Source organism: Cotesia typhae, unplaced genomic scaffold (genome assembly GCF_013202065.1).
Source record: "Cotesia typhae breed Kobodo isofemale line unplaced genomic scaffold, CoteBio_Ctyphae contig_83, whole genome shotgun sequence".
Lineage (NCBI taxonomy): Eukaryota > Metazoa > Arthropoda > Insecta > Hymenoptera > Braconidae > Cotesia > Cotesia typhae.
In genome coordinates, this window is record NW_027423769.1 from 674,121 (window position 1) to 688,175 (window position 14,055).

Consider the following 14,055-nt stretch of genomic DNA (forward strand, 5'->3'; position numbering starts at 1 on the left):
CCGAGTTGAATTTGTTTTAACGAGATAAAAAAAAAAGAACAAAGAGATATGTGGGTGAGCAAAATGAACAAGCAGAAGTGGGTGGAGCGTGTCTGGACAAAGTAAGTTATTCGTTTTCTCGCGACATCCAAATAGTATAGTGTTGTATTATATTATATAGAATCAGTTTGGCGGAGAATAATCCACCGAGAGCCCGAGGGACGCTGTAAAATATTGTCAGTGATTGATCTAAAATCCACCGAGGATCCGTTTCATAATTATGTAAATTTTTCTTTGTCAGCACCATCAGATACATGTATATATTATACTTACCCTCTAATTTTATTTTTAAACTTATTATCAAATAAGAAAATTAATCATTTTGTATCTTTATTTAATGAATAATAAATTGAGATAATTATTAAAGTGAAAATAAAGAAGTTGAATTTCCGTAAACTTCAAAGATCTGTAATCTCTGTTCATAAGAAGTAATTTACCGAGCAAGAGAGATCCGCCAGAGTTTAGCTTCGACAAATCCTTAATTACGACGACTATTCTCGACTGTCGGCAGTGAAATTGTCTAGAACTAAATAATTGACTGGATTATCAGCGAGTCCTTTCACTTTGTACTTTATACCAGTTTTGTAAAACTTTATATATTTTATCATTTTTTTACTGAGAATTTACAAGTATTCAATTTTTAATTATTCAAACATTAAAAACATTTTATTGAACTGATCTGATGTGGTCACATGTGGCAATAATTTTCATTTTTTTAATTAAAACTCAAAACTTAACTCTCTAGTAGCGAGAAAATAAAGCGACTATGCGCCACCTGTTGGAATTTTTCAGAACTAACTTTTTAAAAAAATTATATATGGGCAAATTGGGCCAAAGTAGACCATATATGAGTGTATTAAATTTTTTTAATGCCTTCGAAAATTTTTTCACGGGTATTTTAACAAAAAGAATTAATTATTTAATTTTTTCTTTTAAATTAAATTACAATTTTCTTTTCCGGCATTTATCAAATAAATTTTTTATTAGCCTGTAAAATGCCTTAGTGGCCCGTAAAATAATAAATACCGGCGTTATAAATACATAATAATTTTAATCAACAAAGAGGATAAAAATAATAAAACTAAAGCTAAAGTTAATGATTGTTGTTGAAAAGAGTAAATTGAATTTAATCAGTGACTTGATAGTTAACCAACCGTAACGTATACACGAGCATAAGGAAAAAGATTAATGTACCCGCAGAAAGTTGCCAGTGGTCACGATCAGTTTATAGTCTGGCCAAGTAAAGTTTTCTCTACTGCGGAGAGAGCAAAGAGTTTACCTTTTCGCTTCCACTAACTCTCCCTTCTCCTCGGCATTCTTGCGTGATATATCCTCCCCTTTTATAGTTGAGTTAAATCTCAAAATATCTCCGCACACGTATCGAACCTCACACTACATATTCTATATAATACTCTTACATACCTTAGCAGCCCCTGTTGTCACAACCTTCCTTTATATAACCTATTGCCCCTCCCGACTATTATATTATTAATAAATATCTTGATCACGTCACGCACCTTAATCTCGCCTTTACTTTTTTCTTTCTTATAATACACTTTATACTTATTATTATTATTATTATTATTATTATTATTATTATTATTATCATCATTATCATTATTATACTTTGCTATAATATCCGTAATCATAACCATGATCAAATCATTTAAATTCCATTGATGCGAGTGCGATTATTAATATCGTAATTGTAATTAGCAATTAGCCGATCGTAAATTTTTAATCTGATTAAATGTTTAATAATAATAATAAAAATAAAAACATTAAAAATTACAATTTTTTTTCGGGAAGAATTAATAAGAATTTTTTTCACTGTAACCTTTATAATCAAGTAATTATCAAGTACTTTGAACCTGAACCTTGTACTACATCACCCTGCCGATAAATTATTAAAAAAAAGAAAACCAACTGGAGAGTCGTAAAATATCCGAGAATTAAACCCGGCAAAAAGTTCGGTCAGTAGAATTCAAGACCGCCACCCGGTAAAGTTAAATAATGGGAGGTACGTTTGTAGTGCACCAGTGTCATAAATAGTCCTTGTAGGTCACGGGAACCCGTCGGCTGCTTGTATTCCAGTCACAGCGAGTCGCGTACCATTACAGTCTACCAAAAAACCCTTGAATATATATCTACATTGATACATTGATAAAAAAAAAAAAAATAAATTAATTCAAAAAAAATTATTTCAAGAGTTTCGTCACCTTCATTTCAGCAAAAAAAATCTTAATTCAATACTATAGGTCAGGAGATGAAAACCTCGGCTTAATCCCTACCACTTGCGAGAATATCGCGATATTAACGCCATCTAGCGGACAAAGTCGAAATTAAACAACAAAAATCATTAATATTATGATTATTCAGCGTCTATTTAACTTCCACACGTGTGTTCTTAGATTTCTCTCCAGAAAAGACGAGTGACAATCAACTTATTCCCTTTTTTACGGATGTTGCTCCTCCGGGAAGTCGTAAACCCGCGTCCGTGACAAACCGTAGACCGAGACAGAGCAGAAGCCTCAGTTGGAGCATCAGCAACAGCAACAGCCGTAGAAGTCTCTCCTGAGAGCTCCGGAAAAGTAAAAGAGGTTCTAAGCTGTCCAAGCCGGAAAGGTCCTGATGTGATACACGACCGGACAACCGTCTTGCTTTCGTTGGCAAATTCAACTTGTTTAGTTTACTTTTCTTGTTTGTCTTTGTTAGTTTTATTTTTATCTGGTTTATTTTTCGATGTAACGACTCGGTCTCGATCCCGCTGTCACGTAACCACTCTGGCGTGCAGATACACCCGTAAGTCTGTGTGCATGTAGGTAGAGTTGGTTGGATCTGAAGAAGAGAAGAGTTGTGTAACTACAACGTTGCATTAATCTTGAGCTTACGGTCGGTGGTTTTCTCCAAGATGTAAAAAAGTCCCATGATGAAAAGGAAATGCGGCTTTGTGTGTGCTTCGTTGAACAACGCTCTGTATCTGTACCGCTGAAAGTTCTCTGCTCGGTACTCTCGCAAATGACCTACGTATATACTTATATGTATGTACATTTTTTTCCTTTGTAAATGTATGAGGATTTGACCTTTGACATTACTCCGAGTCATACCATTATGCTCGATTAAATGGACTCGGAGTCTTTCCAAAATGAACACCCTCTCCTGGGACGACTCCCCGAATAAATGAAATTTTTTTACCGCGGACAAATTCATTTTTTATATCCTCCGAGCATTAATTCCAGGAATTATCAGGATTAATATAAATATAGAATTATTTTAATCAACTTTTTCTCAAGCTTACCTTAGGATCAAAAATTTAAGTCTCGATTTTTATTTTGATACTTGGATAATTATTTTTTTTTTTTTTTTTTTTTTTGTGAACTGATTTAAAGTTTTTTTAATCAGTTAAATTTTTTAATCTTCGATATTTTTTTTTTTGCATGAATTTAATTTAATAAATAATTTTTTTTAATAAAAAATTTTACAATTAATTTAAAAAAAAATTAAGGATTTTTTTTTAATATTTATAATTAAATACATTTACATAATTATAATAATTCTATGTATTAAATTAAATATTTTTAATAATAAAAAAAATGTTTCTCTAAAATTTGAAGCTCATTAGCCAAATGTGTAAGTTTTAAAAATTCTTGTATGATATTAAAAAAAAAATGATAACAGGATATATTAACGTTTATTCTGCAGTTTAGTCCCTAATTTATAGCCACGAAGGGTAGAATAGTAATAATTTTGTCAAACGGTTGATGTTTACTCTCATAAATTCGAGGCTACACTGCTCATGCCCAACTCGCCAGAAATCAATTGAATAGTAAAGGCAAAGAAGAAGAAGCAGAAGAAAGAGGTAAAGATAGAGGGTAGAAATCTTTGGGAGATAAATATAGGCAAGTTGACAAAGCAATATAGCTGACAGCAGACTGAATTCTGAGAAATGTGATCCTTGCGAAGATAAACCCAGATTGATTGCAAGACAAATTTAATCCTTGTATATTTATTCTGTTTTTTATTTTTCCCGTTAAAGCAACAATGAAAAATAATTTATCGGGTGTATATTTTCCAAGGCGATAAATAATCCGAAATTAAACGGAAAATATTCAGAATTAAAATATTCTATTACAACAATATCCGGTGACGATAAAATTCCGTAAAAAGTATCGCATGACAAAGAGGGATTTATTTTATTTTATTTTATTTAAAAAAAATTAAATAGCTGGTAAATAAATTTAATGTGAATGAAATATAATTAATAATAAATGGAGAAATATATGTTTGGAAATATTTGAAGCATAAACAGCGCATACGTGAATTAAATGTTGTTTTAGGTTCATTAGATGATGAAATGAGAGTACTAAACAAGTTGTACCGAGAAATAGATGAGTATAGTACAAATGCACCGAATCATTCGAATTTTCTGAAGCATATAATTTGAATTCACTACATAGTTACGAGAGAGTTGCTACAGTGTACCAGTTGCATTTGAATTTATTTTTATTCAACCATTTTTTTTTTTTTTTTTTTTTTTTTTTTTATTTGCAAGCCAGGCTCCTTTTTCAATGTGAATGTTTGTAATGGATGCATACTTTTCAGTTCCATCCACACACGCCATTTTATCGGCATGCAGGTTTATAACCTCCATCAACAATATTTATTATTTATTATTATTATAAACACCGAGCGGGTACAATGCCCAGAGTCTCCATCGATTAATTGCTTCTATTTGTGGATATATAAATATCATGTTACATTTGTTAACGAGCAATTATTAATCGAGTTGTATTTATAAACTTTGATGGTATTTTTATTTAAAAAAAAATTTTTTTAATTTTTGATAAAAATTTTTAATAAAAAAAAAAACTGTCATTAAATTTTTAAAAAAATTAGCAATTATTAAAATTAATCTCAAGATGATAAAATGAATTAAAATAAATAAAATACCCTTGGAAATTATAATAAACTTGATAAAAATTTTTCTAAAGCATATAAAGCTTTTTCGCTAATTAAAAAAACAAAAATATATTTATAAATAAAAAAAAAAAAAAAATATGAAAGTTAAAAGCCGTAAGTTAGTCTTTTTAGTCAGACAGAAAGTAAAATGGCGTCACCTTAAAACCACTTTAGCATGTGCCAGTGAACGTGAACCAGTGAAACGAAACATTGAAACGCGTGCATTCGTATTCATAGAAGTATATATATATATATATATATTCAGGAGCATTCTTGGTTCCTATTCATTCCCTGGAGAATATCCAGTTCCAGAAGAGAAGAGAGAATATACTGGTAACGTATATGACACTTGGACAATTGAACGTCCTAATGTGTGACGAATACGGTTAAGTGCTACAATTACAAAACTACCATTGCGCACTCTGCATACGTACTTTAGCTCGTTATACGCTTATACGCTTACACTGAAACTCTCTGGTGGATAGAAGAGAGGGAGTACTACAACTTTTAGTTTAAGTCCATGTGTACTAGGTGCATTAATATTGTCCCAGGTCAAATGGCAAATATAAAGCACCGAGCGTGCTTGACCCTATTATATGCGTTTCAACTTTCCTTACGATTACTTTTTGACTTATCGACGTTCAAAAAATTTTTGATGAGTCTCTGTCTAAAAACGAATGTTAAATAAGCTCCTTAGAAGAGTCAAAATATTAATTTTTACTTTAAAACTAAATATCTAAAATTTAACTCGTTGGTTGCGAGAAAATTTAGCGAGCATGCGCCACCTATCGGATTTTTTCAGAACTAACTTTGACTAAAAAATTATATATGGAAATATTGAGCTAAATATGGTTAATTTTTGTGTATAGAATAATTTTTTACACATATTAAGTAGTCAAATAAATTCTGTTGTGTCTTTTAACAAAACACAGAGCCTAATTTAACGCTGATTAACTCTAAAGCTGAAAAATACAACGTTTAACGTGTTATGATATCAAAGATATTAAAAAAGGGTTTTAAAATCACCCTCGGATCCATAAAAGTTAGAGAAAAAAGAAAAAGATAGCAAAGCTTTTTAAGTTTTCTGCGTGTTGAGATCGACCTAACACTAAAGCCCGTACAAACGAGACAGAAAAAGAAAAAGAACAGAGACGTAGTGCTTAAGGTGAGCTGGTGTAGAGGCAAGGTGGGGAGGGTACAACACACACTCATAACTCTGGTATGTAGGGCATCGCGGCCCTTGTAGCTCAGAGGGGAAGCGACCCCAGCAACTGACTTCCGGCCGGATAGATCACCGTACAAACACCCTGGCGATAAGCTCTTGCTCTTGCCCTACTCCTTCCTCCCGCCCTCGCATTCTAAGCTCTGATTCGCTTTCCCTCAGCTTTGCTTTACTTTACTGCTTTTACCCGAATCTTGTACCTTGTGTCTTGTATCTTTTGCTGTACTTAGCTCTGACTTGTTAAGCTGCTTCTGATTTTTTATTGACCTCCTGGACTATTGATTTATCTTCTTTTATCTCCAGTGAATTTTTAATTATCACCTTCCAGAGTAAGGATCGTTTTTAATTATAAACTGCATTAAGTTTGAGAGATTAAAAATTAACAGCCCGGTTTTTTATTAATTTGATAAGAGTTTTTACTTTTAAATTAACTTTTCAAGCTTTAAAGAGTGTAATTCCAAGAAGACTTTAAGATGTAATTTTGTTTTTATCTTAAGGAGTTAGACGCTCTTGGAATTTTATTTCTGTAAGACTTTGTAGATCAAATATGTCGACAATTCTAGGTGAAAATATTTTTACACGTTTAAAAATTTCAAGGATTAAACATTTTTTATAACACGTCAAATTTTTTAAATTTATATTTTTAGAAAATTAATTTTTATATGTCAATTTAATGTGTAGAAAAAAATTTTTTTTCAGTTAATTCAGAAATTTATTTAATTTACATGAAAAAAATCTAAATTTAACACATGAAAAATTTTTTAACCTTTCATTGGAAAAAATTGACAATATAGAAAAATTTTTTCATAAAAAACATAAAAAAAAAAAAAAATTAATAAAATGAATAATTCCAACCTTATAAATATAAATATTGATATCAATAACAAAGCAGCGATCCATAATATTTACCGTCTCAATCGTAAAATAAAATAACTGTAAACCCTTAGCCTGCATCAAGCCCGGTATCTCGACTATAAAACAAGAATCCTGCCTACATTAATATCCAGTTTAAAGTTGGTTTTAAATCCCTGGTAAATACCGTCGCCGGAGGTAAGTATTTCTCTTTAAACAGGACAACAAGCCGAGAATGTTCAACAGTATCTGATCTGCCCTCCATCTACAGACTCTGCAGACCTTTATTTAGCGCTGATATTTGTATTTCCTCCCGTACATTGTAAATAATATCTAAGAAGTCACCCCAAGCTTATCACGTATTTTTACAGCCATTTCTGGTAACAATTTACCTCCGAAAAAAATAAACAATAAAATAGTAACTATTGATAGTGATCAAATGGCATTTCGCAGTGATGTAAAACACGACTTAGATTAATGTTCCGGGCAATACATCTTGTCAGAATGTATTAAATATACATGTGGAGTATTCCGAGCGCTAATCGCATCAGGTTTGCGTACAACCCTTTTGCTTGATCGCTCCTGCCATCACCCCTCGAGTTACGAGCCAGAATTAGCACTGGAAGCAAGAGCAATAATTCCAACAAAAGAAGATTTTTTTTTTATTTTTTGTAACCAGGAAATTTAATTAAAAACAAGAGTGAAAAAATGTTAACAAAAAAAAAAATTGAAGAGCTAAAAAGTGGGTTTTGCGGAGTTTATCGAGTTGATTGTTGACCTGGCACACACGAGATTCAGAACTAAAAATCGTTTTTCCTCAAAACAAACAGATAACTCACTTGGCGTCGACGTAGATCGTGTTATTGATAGTAAGTCTGTTAAATTGAAGGTGCCGAGGAAGGAGGAAGTGAACGGACTTTTCGTGTTTGTGGGAACACATCCGATAGCTGAAAAGAGACTTCCACCCACTATTCTCTCTCTTTCTCTTCTTCTATTCCATTATATTTAGCTCGACAACACAACACACAACACACTACCAGTTGGTAGTCCTAGTCCGTTTAGTTGTCACTGTACACACTCGATGAAATCTTTAACTTTAGTTGTGTTCTATCCCAGTTCCGTGAATTACGACTCGTTTATTCGCGACACGCTACACACTACATTACTACGTCCCTTCCCCTTTCTGTCCCGCAAACTAGCTGCAAGTTACGAGGAAGAGAAAGAATTGCCCTTTTACAATTGCTAATTCTAGCTTTATAATGATCGGCTTTTGCTCGATCGATAATTCGATCGTCGAGCAAAATTAATTGGACAAAATGCAAATGACACAAATTGGTGGTTAAATTTTCTAAGACTAATGCACTTGTCTGGTTAGCGCGTGACATGTTGTGACATTGTATTGACTATGTTCCAGTTTGGAGAGATGCAGACGAGCAAAGTGGTCACTTGCAGTCTTCTGTCCTCTAGTTCACAACCAGTCACCACTACCACAATCCAATACCCATTAATTTTAATGACGACTGTGGTCAGTTTAGTACATTTCCTATTTATCTCAGTGTCTCTCACTCGTCATGAATACCCTACGCCTCTGTCTCTTTAGCGCAATGCTTAAATTATACATTATCTATTGTCAACGTTCGGGAATTCAATATAAATTTAATTATACACTTAGTATTGTAATTTATTTTTTATTTTTATTTTATAAATCTTATTTGTCATATGTTCTTTTTATTAAATCAATTTTATTTTGTATGTGTCCATATCTGACCTAATATTGTCTAAAATAATGATATATAATTTTTTTATTGGCAATAGTTCCAAAAATCACCAACAGGTGGCGCATGACCACTTAATCTTCTCACTAGTAGAAAGTTAACTTTGAAATATTTATATTTAAAATAAAAATTAATATTTCGACTCTTTTAAAAAGCTTATTTGTGATTTATTTTTAGTTTAATAAATTATGTAATGAATTTTAAATCCTTTGTGACTTAATAATTAATGCAAATATTAGACAAAAAAATTTTTTATCAAATAATTTAATAAAGTTAAAATTCACAAAGTCTTGAGTGTTTAATTCTCAACTAGCTCAGGATTTTTCAACAATTATTCTGAAATATATATATATATATATATATATATATATATATATATATATATATATATATATATATATATATAAATGCTAGCGTTAATTAAAATACAACGTTGAGTTAAATACAATAATGCTTTTTAGTTACAACTAAAATTATAATTATAATAATGATATACTTATGGGATTAAGTCGTCTGATAAACAATGGTAGAATTATAAACGAGGCAGAATTATAAATATGTATAGCTGTCCAAATAATAGAGTAGGGTACTGAGACATGCTCAGTTTAACCTCATCCATTTTCGTCGGCGGAGCACACCTGCCGCAAATCTTGTGTCTTTTCTGAGCGCATTTCTTCTCGGCTAGCTCCTGCACACTCACAGAGGAGAACGAGAACGAGAAAAGCAACCGAGTAGAGAGTTGAGAGTTGAGAGCAGAGAGTATATCTACTGCTATTACTGCAACAGTGGTTCGCGGATTCTACTAACGAAAATTTATAGTTTTCCATAGTTCCCTTTTGTAGTCCCGCCTGCACACCTATACGCCGCCTCCCGGAGCTTTCATAATTCCGGAAATAACGTGTCGGGAATAGCCACCAGCCAGTTCTACTCCTGGAGAGAGCTGCTAAATTTCTGGTCGTTGTCTTCCCCAAGAAAGAGACGAATAAATTGATACCAGTGGAAATTGGCGAAAGCTACTTTATGGGCGACACTTGCAATAGTCTCATAAGTTTTTTTAAATTCCTATTAACTCCCGCTTTAATTTTGTTTAGCGATTTATTACTATTACTATTACTAGTCCGTGATTGCTGGAACACATGCTGGATTTCAACCATTTATTCTTAAATTTTTTAATTTACTTTTCTGGGAATTTTTTTTTTTTTTTTGACCAAATTTATATAAAAATAAATAAAATTTTATAATAAAAATAAAAAATTCATTTTAATGAAAATTTTTATTTATTTTTGAAGATAAAAAAATATTTTAAAGCAATTTAATATTTTTTTTTTTTTATAAAAATTTTTGTTAAATTGCACAGTAATTTCTTAATTATTAATATTTATAGAGAAATAAGCTCATCCTGATGTTATACTCATCAAGATCTTTCATTTGAGTATCCACATGCATTTTCATATATTTTACATATATATAATATATATATAAATATATAAAATATATGAAAAAATTATGTGGGTACTCATATGAAAGCTCTTGATGAGTGTAACATCGGGATGAGCTTATATCTGTAAAAATGTTATTAGTTCACGAGATACAAGATTAATTATTATATTATATATTTAGAGATAGAAAATTTTCAAAAAATAAGTTAGACAGCGTAAAAGGTTACGTTTGCAATTTAACAATCATTAAATCTTAGAACTGAACTGGACTAACTCTCATTGTCGGGTAGATTTCATTGGAGAAGCGTGTTGAAACGACCGCGAGCCCCATTAAGATTAATGGGTATTGAATAATGGAGAAGGTCCGCCGAGATAGAGATGACTGCCGAGTGAAAGCGCCCAAGTGCTTCGGCTTTTTCGAGAACCACCAAATGTTACACTTTACGAAGGTATAGATATAGATATGTATGTATTGTAGGTATTATACATATATTATGAATTTATGCATGCATGTATGTATGAACAAGTTTAAACTTGCTCGCAGGATATTACAGAAAGTAATGGATCTTCCGCTTCTCGCGAGCATCATCTATGTGCACAGCTAAGTGCGAAAGCTCTTTCCATACACATATATATATATATATATATATATATATATATATATATATATATATATATATATGACTGTCGTTCTCGTCCTCGTCGTCGCTTTCGTCGTCGTCATGACTCTTACTACCGTCGAGCAACTCTTCGCGTAATGCATTATTTCTGTAATTTGTAGTCGCGACTATTCAAAATTAAATTCCGTAAGCCAGGGTTAAATTTCTTCCGCCACTTTTGGATTATTTTATTATTTTATATTTTTATTTCAATTATTATTATCATTAAATGCTATCCAATTATTAATAATGATAATAATAATAATAAACTTTTAAATAAAATACCTAATTATTTTAAAATTGGCTGTAACTTCTAAAATATTTATTATTATTATTATTATTATTTTAATAAAATTTATTGTTTATTGTTGATGTTAATTTTGCCCAAGATTCAGCTTATTATAATTTATAATTCATAATTATAGTACAATAAATATTTTAATGAATCCCTCTCGATAATTTAGTACCGTCAATTTATTATTCATATCAACTTTCATGAGAATAATTTATATCATAATACAAAATAAAAAAAATAAATAATTACTACATAAAATATTTCAAAGTTTTAATTATTTAATTTTCTGATAAATTTTTTTTTTTTAGTTAAAAAAATTAACATTTTTTTTTTTTTATAAAAAATCAGTAATTAAAAAAAAAAATATTCAAATTTTAATGTCAGCATTTAAAAATGGATTAAAAAGTATAAACAGTTTAATTTAATCGCAAATGTATCCAATGATGCGAGAAAACAGACGGCGGAGCTTAAAGCCCGGGGAAAATTCACCAGAAGATAGTCGTAAGAAAGCGAGAAGTTCACAGACAAGCAGGAGTATAAAATAATGCCTCGGAAATAAAAAAGATTAGACTGGGGCGAATTTAACTTGAATTTATCACATGCTCATTCCTGAAAAAAAAATTAGCATCAGGTCATTTATAATCGACGGATCGTCCGAGCGAGCTCCGATAATCAATTCCCATTTTATCTACATTATAAATATACATATACATGCTCAGACATAAAATAACCTCTTTAAAGAATGGAAGAGGGCGAGATCTGTAGCAACCCAACCATGTAACTGCTCGAGGGCTGTTCAAACTCAACACATTCGAGCCAAGTCCTACACTTTAAGCTCAAGGTCCGACTACTGTTTTTTATAAATATTTTTTTTTTTATTTCATTTTATTTTATATATTTTTTCGAGCTCAGATCCTTAAAAAGCTCCTCATGACTGCCGACTAATAATAACGCACTTTTTATTTCAGTCTCCTATTTTCTTCTCTCATCTCGACCCCAACCGTTTATGCATGAATCGCACGAAATTATTGCAACCACTTTTCTCTTTGTGTTTAAATAAAGTAAATTACCCTGCCTAATGATACGCTCAATGAATCCTTTTTAATTGCCCACGTTTATTATTTTTATTTTTACTTTTTCAATAATTTATCGATTTTTGATAAGATAAATATAATTATTATTAAATAAATGTCCAGCCTTCGAAGGTAGTTAAGTATATCTTAACTCGATAAGTTATACTTATCGAGACCTTTCATTTGAATACCCACATGATTTTTTTCATATATATATATATATATATATATGATATTTTTCATAGATTTGTGAAATATATAAAAAAAATCATGTGGGTATTTAAATGAAAGGTCTCAATGAGTGGAATCTCAGAATGAGCTTATATCCTTGATAAATGTCAATAATTAAGAAATTATATTGTATTTTGTCAACTTATAATATTTTAAACGTTATAAGCTCATTTTAGAGTCGTGGAAAAAACCCTCATGATAATTCTCATCTCCAAAATTACTGTGTAAGATTTTAATTATAAAATTCGCTGACTTGCCGGACGAAAAATTGATATTCAATCCTCGGCACACCCGGGCTGCGAACGCTAAATCAAATCACGCCAGACAAATTGGATTTTAATCGGAACGAAGGGACGTAGAAGGCCTGTAAAGCGTATACAGATATACCCGTCGGTCGTTGTATCTATTAAGTGAGAAAAAAGGATCGAACCTCAACTCAATGCTTGGAGTCCCCTTGGCATTGATACTGACAATGACGTCGCAGGGGTACTGCTGCTGGTGGTTCGTTTTGTCCGCGAAGCACTTTGTCGAAGTCACTTTGACGTCAAACGTTCACAGTTTAACAACCAATTCAATCCTGTACGCGACCACTGCCTTCACACCATACGCACTCACTCTTACTATTTTATCCGACACTCTTCATTTATTTTATCCAACTATTAATTAATACTGACGATTTATCAATTTCCGTCTGTCAATAATTATGTCTGATTAATTTATTCAATAATAAATTTATTTTTTCACTGTGACAATTATTTATTATTTTTTTTTTTATCACTAAAATTTAAATTTAAAAAGTTTTAACAATTGTGTTAAATTTATTTATTATTATTATAATTTAAATATCATTAAGTCGTAAAAAAAAAAAAAAATTTACTTTAAAACTTTCACCAGATAAATTTTATATTTTTATTTACAAAACTCCATAATACTCTGAGCATTATTAAATCCTCTTGTCTTTTTTATTTTTTTAAAATCTTGAATTTAAAATAAATCAACAAGCCGCACTATTTTTTTTTTTTTTTTTTTTTTTTTTTTTTTTTAAGAAAAATAATTATTTAAAAAGTCTCGATAAATAATCACTGTAACATTATCCTGGAAAAATTCGAGCATAGAAATCCAGAGCGATAATCCAGAAATGATGATAATTACCAGGATGTTTGTTGTTTGTCTGAAAGAGTTGGCCAGAGCAAGCTCATGCGGTGTTACTAGTCCACGGAACACGCTCGTCGAGTCGCGAAAAGTAACTGCCGAGAAACGGCGAGCCGGTGAGCTTGAGTCTGCGCTCTGGGAGCTTACAGGTTACTCTCTGTGAGGTAGGTATACATATATACAGATATAGAGATATTGTGGAGGAAATAACAGGGAAGAGTGGTACCATTGCGACTGGCAGACCAGCAAGGACGATGATGACTACAGGCTGAGCTGTTCTCCTGCTGGCTGCCGCTTTTTTACCCGAACTCAGTGCTCTGCACCGCAACACGTTTCTCTGGTATTATATGTATACATAC

The 14,055-nt window shown here is 31.4% G+C and overlaps 1 protein-coding gene across 2 annotated transcripts in view; it reads right to left on the reverse strand.

Moving 5' to 3' along the window:
- Window positions 1-13,352, reverse strand: part of Ten-a (Teneurin-a transmembrane protein) — a 289,448-nt gene extending 276,096 nt beyond the window's left edge. For both annotated transcript variants that reach the window (XM_074252094.1, XM_074252093.1), the window contains exon 1: window positions 12,975-13,352. The gene's annotated coding sequence lies outside the window, so the exon portion shown is untranslated. The remainder of the gene's footprint in view (window positions 1-12,974) is intronic.
- Window positions 13,353-14,055: the final 703 nt, after the last annotated feature.